Here is an 8586-nt window from a genome sequence, read left to right as displayed (position 1 = left end):
CCCAGCAGAGGCACTGAAAGCAGACGTAGCAGCAACTGCAAGGATACTCCACATTCTCTTCAGCAAAATTTGGGATGAGGAACAAGTACCAACAGACTGGAAAGAAGGACTTCTGATCAAAATACCGAAGAAAGGCGACCTCAGCAAGTGTGATAACTACAGGGGCATCACTCTTCTCTCAATACCGGGAAAAGTCTTCAACAGGGTATTGTTAAACAGGATGAAGGACTGCGTAGACGTCCAACTTCGTGACCAACAGGCAGGATTCCGTAAGGATAGATCGTGTACAGACCAAATCGCAACTCTACGGATTATTGTGGAACAATCAACTGAATGGAATTCATCACTCTACATCAACTTCATTGACTACGAAAAGGCATTTGATAGCGTGGACAGAACAACACTATGGAAACTTCTTCGACACTACGGCGTGCCTCAGAAGATAGTCAATATCATACAGAATTCATATGGTGGATTACACTGCAAAATCGTCATCATTTGAAGGGAAGCGCGGGATACAGTGGACATCTAGGATGCAGTTAGACGATCCAGAATTCGCAGATGATCTGGCCCTCCTATCGCACTCACAATAACAAATGCAGGAGAAGACGACCAGTGTAGCAGCAGCCTCAGCAGCCGTAGGTCTCAGCATACACAAAGGGAAAAGCAAGATTCTCCGATACAACACAGAATGCACCAATCCAGCCACACTTGACGGAGAAGATTTGGGAGGTGTAAATCCTTTACGTATTTGGGCAGCGTAATTGATGAACATGAAGGATCTGATGCAGACGTGAAAGCACGGATCGGCAAAGCAAGAGCAGTATATTTACAAATGAAGAACATCTGGAGCTCAAAGCAACTCTCAACCAACATCAAGGTCAGAATTTTCAATACAAATGTCAAGACAGTTCTACTGTATGGGGCAGAAACCTGGAGAACTACAAAAGCCATCATCCAGAAAACACAGGTTTTATTAACAGTTGTCAACGCAAAATACTTCGTATCCGTTGATCGGACACTATTAGCAACAACCTACTGTTGGAGAGAACAAACCAGATCCCAGCGGAGGAAGAAATCAGGAAGAAGCGCTGGAAGTCGATAGGACACACATTGAGGAAAGCACCCAACTGCGTCACAAGACAAACCCTCACATGGAATCCTGAAGGCTAAAGGAAAAGAGGAAGACCAAAGAACACATTACGCCGGGAAATGGAGATAGACATGAGAAAAATGAACAAGAATTGGATGGAATTCGAAAAGAAGGCCCAGGACAGAGTGGGTTGGAGAATTCTGGTCGGCGGCCTATGCTCCATTGGGAGTAACAGGCGTAAGTAAGTAAGTAAGTAAGTAACTCGTCTTTACTCATAGTAACTAGATTATGTCCCTTAGAAATGAAAGGCATTTTTAGACCGATTATCTACACCTGTCATCAAGCCAAATTCTGATTGACCCACTGTTTCAGTTACAGTTACAAAATGGATGGTTTGGTTGTGTAACTGAACGACCATGGACCAGGCTCATATGTGCATCGGTCAATTCGCCACACCTCATCGGCACAAAAAGATGAACAACGAATTTTTAAAAGCAGTTACTTCAATGGTAGAAATATATAAAAGAAACACTGCATATATGAACATGATAATGGGAGAAAGAATTGATTCTTAGAAATGAACGTACAAAGTAATTTCAATCTCATGATTTAAGAGGAAACAAAGAGCGTATACACAGACGCCATTCTGATCAATTCGGAGTCATGTCACCCAGAGACTCCAACCATGAGTCTCTATAGCCACGCAGACCCCAATCAGGTAGTCTGAATCTACAAACACGGCTAGGGCCATACGCTAGTGACTTCAAGGGCTGATGCCACGCTTTGATTTGGCCGCCTCCAAATTTCAACCAACCGTCCCCAACACTTACTTGGATGGGCAAGCGCTATGAACCCATAGCGGAATGAGAGCGTAATTTTCTTATTGAGTTTTAACCATGTCAATGGTCGTCTGTGGTTTTACCCCAGCTTCCTGTTTTGCATATCAAGGCTGATTTTATTGTAGCATAACCTTTTGTCTTACCAATTCTTAATGTATTGTTATTGTTTTGTGGTGGTAAACGTTTGCTAGGGTCTTTCAAACTACTCACATGTAACCGAGGTCACGAAGAATTCAGGCAAGTGATATGATCCTGTTTTGTAAACACTTGCAGCACACTGTGTGGCAAACGCAAAGGTGGATTTCACAAATGCACAAATCTTACAGTAAATCCAATTATCAGACCACAGGTGGGTATTTTGCTTATGCCAACTGAACGCTGAGGATCTGCTGAGCAACATCGTCATTGTCTTGACAGGCCTGAGAAAAATGTTACTGCAAACTTGAAAAAAGCAGTATCTAAGCGGATAAACAAACAAAGACTGGCAGTGTAGTATTAGTATCGATAGAACATGCAACGACACCAGTGGGGATGAGCTGCAGCTCAGTAACATCATCAAATAGACGGTACTAAACTCTTCCAGCGAACTTATTTCCCCCAGCACAGGTCCTACGAAAATTCTATAGGCAACTTGGCCTCGATAATAAAGTTAAGGAAAACCGAGTGTCACCTCCAAAAACGTAGAAGAACACAGATCTTGTAGATAGATCAGTCAGTGAATTAGCTGTGCAATATACGCATTAAATTTGTCCAGCCAGTCAGAAAAGAGCACGGGGATTTGAAGCATATTTCAACTTTCGAATAAAAACTGCTCCAAACACAAAATACCCGAATACTAACGTTTTGCGATGATTCTCGAATAATCATGAAACTTGAAGATAGTTTTGACCTTCCTATCAGTCTGAAAGACAAATTTGGCCTGATCTACTGGAGACAGTTGAACAGGGAGCTGAAAATTCCCTACATTTTGCCATTAACAGTTGCACGGTTTACACATGAGAAGGATAAAAGGCACCAAAATCATCCAAGACTTCTTTGAGTGACAATCACTAACACTATTGATGTAGATGTTCTGCTGGCCAGTTATATGCTGAGATCAAAAAAGTATGTATGAATGCTGCTCGATATACCATATTCTGAGTTTGATCTCTCCGGAAACAACACTAAAGAATCTCGTAAGAATTTATTTCACGAAGAAGTAAGATTGTGCAAGGTGTCCCAGAGAGCACGGTCTCCGTCAGTGCAGCCTATGATATTCTACAGTGGAAATTCTAAAAAAAGTCCTTGAAATTCAAGGAAATATTGACCTAACAAGCGACATGAATGACCAAGAATGGTGGGTATCCCGCACACCGCGAACTTTGAAAGTGGTAACATTTTTTCACGTGGTTTAGGAATTCTTCGACTTGCTCTTTTGTAGGGTGTATTATACAGTGATTATCATTCTATCCTGTACACCGGGTACATCTTACCCCGAAAAATAAGGAAAAAACTTGTTTTTATTCGACGGATAATTACCAGTTCGTATTGTACCTATTGCGGACTTAAGTCGTAAATAGATCTGCAATTCATTATATACTCACAGTCTCTAATCCTAGTATTAACCAGGTTAATGCTTAATAACAACTAATACTCAGATATTACATTTAATTTAACGAGCACTGTGCTCACTTATTTTCATATCATGTCCAATAACTCCAGTAAAAGAGGAATTTCACCAACTTCTAAGCCAAATAAAAGGTCCAAATCTGTAACCCCTACAACTGACGACTTAGTGCTTGACAATGTCGAACCTTTAACTACTGAACTGCATGTGTATTGTACACAAATGTCTCTATCATCATCCAGTTCTCCATGTCGCAGCCCCTCTATCTCTACGTGCAATATGCCAACGGTAAGACTGGTTGACATACAAGACACTATACCTACGTGCATAGAAAAGCCAGCATAGTCTACTAGACAGTATGTGCTACCAAGGCCTAAATCTAAAATTTCAAAAACTAAAGAGTCCAATGGTCCATCTCATACACACCAAAATACTGATAGATATAGTAATGACATCCGACAGCCACAAAACTCTCTATCCGAAATTAACGGCAAACTTGAGCAATTGGCACCCCTCACAGACAGAAATCCTGAGCTACTCACTAAAGCTGAGTGTATTTTGGAGTTTGTGGCTGAAGAAGTGACGAAGAGAGTGATGTCCTCCTTCAATGCAGTTGTGCATAACCTCCATGACCGCACACACCCATCTAAGTTAAGGGATATTTGCCTTAGAGCATGCGGTATGCCGAACGTTAACTGCAAAGTCATCCGCCTTAGAAAAAAGTCGGACAGATCGACTTGCCCCCTTTTGTTTATATTTGGCTGTTGTAACGATGCTAAGCAGTTTATTAATTTGAGCAAAAATATTAGCTCACTAATTCCATACAAGAATATAAAAGTCACTCCAGACCTTACGCCCTGTCAACGTCGTGTAAGAAGACGCGAAGCGATAGAATTGAATGGGAGTGTTACAGTTAATAATCAGCCAGAGACAGTTTGCAACACAGCAAATAGTTTAAAACACACGAACAATAAGCATGACACCACTCCACATACGGCTGATCACTCTGTTGATCTAGATGAGTCTACAGATCAGAAACCTTTGGATAAGATACGGACCCCAACTGACACCAAAAACCATAACGAGATGACTAATCCCAGCTGTTCGTTCAGTAATGTACTAAAATGTGAGTCATGTAACAACACACATCCAACTAAACCTATACACTTGAAAATTTGTCCTCCTAAAGATATTCCACAAGTAGACTTGAATGAACGTAAGTTCATCTCACAGAGACAACGAAAGACTCCAGCTCTGAAAATAAAGGGTGGGAAGACAAAACTCATGATACTGAATAGGGAAACACGTAAGATTGAACCCAACTGCTCTATAGGTATCCCAAGAACAGTGAACAGGTTCTCCCCGCTGCTATCGTATAACTTGCCTTCAACACCTCCAAGTTGCAAAAAGGGTGGTGGGCTTCAACGCAGCAAGCCTTCTGTTGAAGCATATAGCCCAGGTTATTTCAAACCACATGCAAGTCATAAATTTGTTTCCTCCGTACAGTTTCCATCACAGAGTACTCCCACCCTTTCCTCCTGGGTAAACTCCCCAATCAACTTCATTAGTTCATTTGATACATCTCCCAATAAGTCTAGGTATCAAAATACCGAGCTAATGAAGAACGTCCAATCCCTCACATCAAACTCATCTCATACGCGCGAGGGTTACGACGATTTTATCCGAGATACCCTCACCCATTTTAACTTAGTAAGCCACCTGCTTAATATATGTCTTATCAACGCTCGATCGATCTGCGACAAAAAGACGGATTTAGCCCTGTTTGTATCCATATATCAACCATCAGTTATTATGATATCTGAAGCATGGACCAACAGTAATATTTCCGACCGAAGTATATCTCTTGATAACTATTCCCTATATAGAAGCGATAGATTGAATGGACGAGGCGGAGGATGCCTTATTTGAATGTAGAGTCCAAACATTCGAACCAGTACACGATTTAGAAATTAATTACACAGGAAGCCTGAACTTTGAAGAACATGCCTCCTCTATTATTTCTAAATCTAGACGGCTAATTGGTTTTATAATGAAAAACTTTTTCACAACAGAGGGTAAACTTACTCTCTACAAAATATGTGTACGACCCTCCCTTGAATACTGCTCTTTTGTCTTCTCTAATATGAATATCGCAGACAAGATAAGAGTAGATGTTCAAAGACGTTTCACACGTCAACTACTAGGATGTAACTCGAATCTCGATTACACAGAAAGATGTAAGCATCTATCTTTAGAACCGTTATGGCACCGTAGGCTAAAGAACAATTTAATATTTCTCTACAAAGCGATATATGGGCTCTCCTTTCTAACCTCCTGCCCGACTATCACCCACGACCCAGCCTATAGACTTAGAAACAACGCATATACACTACTTACCGTAAAACACCAAAAACAAATGCGTTGTAAGTTTTTTACAGTACGGTATAGTTTATTGTGGAACAGGATGCCAATGCCTATCCGTAACTGTGATACGTTTACCAGATTCAAAAAGCTAATAACCCTATTTCTAGACTCCAAAGAGCTTCAACATTTCCTTGAACTCCCGCCCACCAATGAGGCAATTTATTACGGACCGCCTAGTATCTAGAAAGAACAAGATTATAACAAGTTCGACTGTTACTAATATGAATATAACCGAATCACAGAATATATGGCTTATCCTTTCCTATTATTCATTGTTTATTAATCATGACTTCATGCTCCTAACCCTAGCTTTCAGTCCCCAAATCTCTACAGGTTAAATGTACATTATTCTTCCTAAAAGTCATGCTTTTTTTTCTACTACAAGTAGACAGATAGCTCAACCTTATGGATGCTGATCTACTAAGGCCGATCATACAAAAGTCAAAATTTGGCCACAAAGTCTTGTGAGTTTCTCAATGTTTTATTTGTCTTACCCTGAAATCTTTTTTTCTTTCTTTCTTTCATTCTTTCTACAATTTTATACCCTCTCATATCTTTTGATTTGCTATTAGTCCTTACTTCTTTAAACCATTAGTTATTTTCATAGCAGTGTGATATACTATATGGACATCTAACCCAAAAAAAGACTTTTCAACTATCTGATTTGCCTGTAACATGGACCTAGTAGAGACAGTGTATTCCAACTATGGGCTTTGATTAAAACAGTATTCATACTTACCACAAACGTAAGAGAGCCTAACATCACAAAAGGAGGGAGGGTGGCGTTACTGACCAGCAAACATGAAGGTGGGGAGATAACTTCAATCCACCCATGTCTGTAGGGCAGAACATTTTGTTTAATTACGGCTCCTTATGTTTTAGTGGGATGTCACGAACTTATGGTATTGATGCTGATTTATCACGCAAAATACCTCTTTAAATCGTGTTACGAACGTTGAATCGGTTTCACTTCCTACCCAGAAATCCTATTACAAGCAAACTAGACAATTCGCTAATATACGAAGCCTACTCAAGACCCTATAATACCTGGAAAAAAATAATAATACAAAAACAAACGAAAGGGGCTCTAATAGCTTCGATAATAAAAGGAAGACACCCACTTGTATATCACAATACTGTTTCTAGCACTATATTTTATTTTATAATCACACATAATCCCATACTCTCAGCTCCTTTCCGAGTCGCCTCCATTTGTCAGTTGTATGTCCACTCACACCTTGTTAACACTTATTATCTTTAACCTATTAAAATGCTCTTTCTTAACAAATACCTTAATAAAACAAAATTAGACTGAGTAATCATACCTTAAGCATTCCTTCAAGAATATTGGCTACTCTGCCTCTCGTGTTTTCTTTTACTTGCTCCCTCTTTCAGCCCCCTTGAGATATGGAACGGGTGACTTCATCCTGTACCATCCTTAAAGCCTTGGATATTCCAAAGGGACATAAGGTTGCGATTTCTAGAAGCTCATACCTTCAATGGACCTATCCCTGACCATCAGTCGCACATTCGCAACGCAACTTTCATGAAGCGCGCTAACTGTAGAACTGCTTAAAACCATCTACATTCATATCTCATAAATTATCAACCCAGCTATGTAATTTACTACAGTGGATATTGTATCATTTGTATGAATTTGATCCTGCCTGTAAACTGGCATGCCTCATGTAACAAACTGTTATTTGAGAATAAATTATTATTATTATTATTAAAGAACAAACTCCCAATCCCTCTCCCGGCTAGCGGCTGCCACATCAAGTATACACCTAAGAGTTTATCAATCCTTATGAATCTGTACGGTGTTCAGTACGATTGTCTACCACCACGAGTAGTCTAGTTGGAGTAATCCACAGAAAGCCCACTGTTGACATCGAGTACGAAAGTCGTATTCCGGAAGGCGTATCCTGTGTTATCTATCTCCAATGCACTCGTATTCTGATTTTAGGGGAATTAGAAATTCCTAAAGTCGACTTCGCTGAACTTACGTACATTGAATGTTAAATTCTAGTGTAGCTCAGCTCTTCTAATTCATCGGAGATCTGGGCTTATTCGAAGATATCAAATGGGAAAATAGTCACACGTCATCACGATTAAACTGCCTAATTACAAACGAAGAATTCCTAATTAAAAAACCCTCAATCTTGGCAGGCCTGAGTAAAATTGGTCATAGCCTCCCGTCAACAACAAGCGTTAGAATTTAAAACGGTTGGTTGTGTTGGCTTTACAGGACAACCCACAGCAGATGGGCTGGGAAGACCAATTTCGGCTTGATGAGAAAGTTCATCGGGATTTCTTGGTGCTACAAAGCAGTCTCTTTCGCACACGTTCCCGAAAAACAAGAAGCAACTTACAGTCATCGAGATTCGCAGTCTTCGTTTGATAGGTGACAAAAGGCATCATTAGGTAGAATACAAACGACGTGGTGATAACAGTGAGTAGAGACAATTCAAATAAGCAAACAGCCAATGCATAAAAACAATATGAGAATACACGCTTCAGTACTAGATAAGGCTAATCGATAAATTTGTCTTTAATCAGAAAAACGTATTTCGTCATAAGGCCTCTCTTCGACAAGCCGAAACCGGATTTTTTCAACTACTAGA

Source organism: Schistosoma haematobium, chromosome 6 (genome assembly GCF_000699445.3).
Source record: "Schistosoma haematobium chromosome 6, whole genome shotgun sequence".
NCBI classification, from domain to species: Eukaryota; Metazoa; Platyhelminthes; class Trematoda; order Strigeidida; family Schistosomatidae; genus Schistosoma; species Schistosoma haematobium.
The sequence above is the reverse complement of the archived record's forward strand: the minus strand, read 5'-3'. Positions refer to the sequence as shown.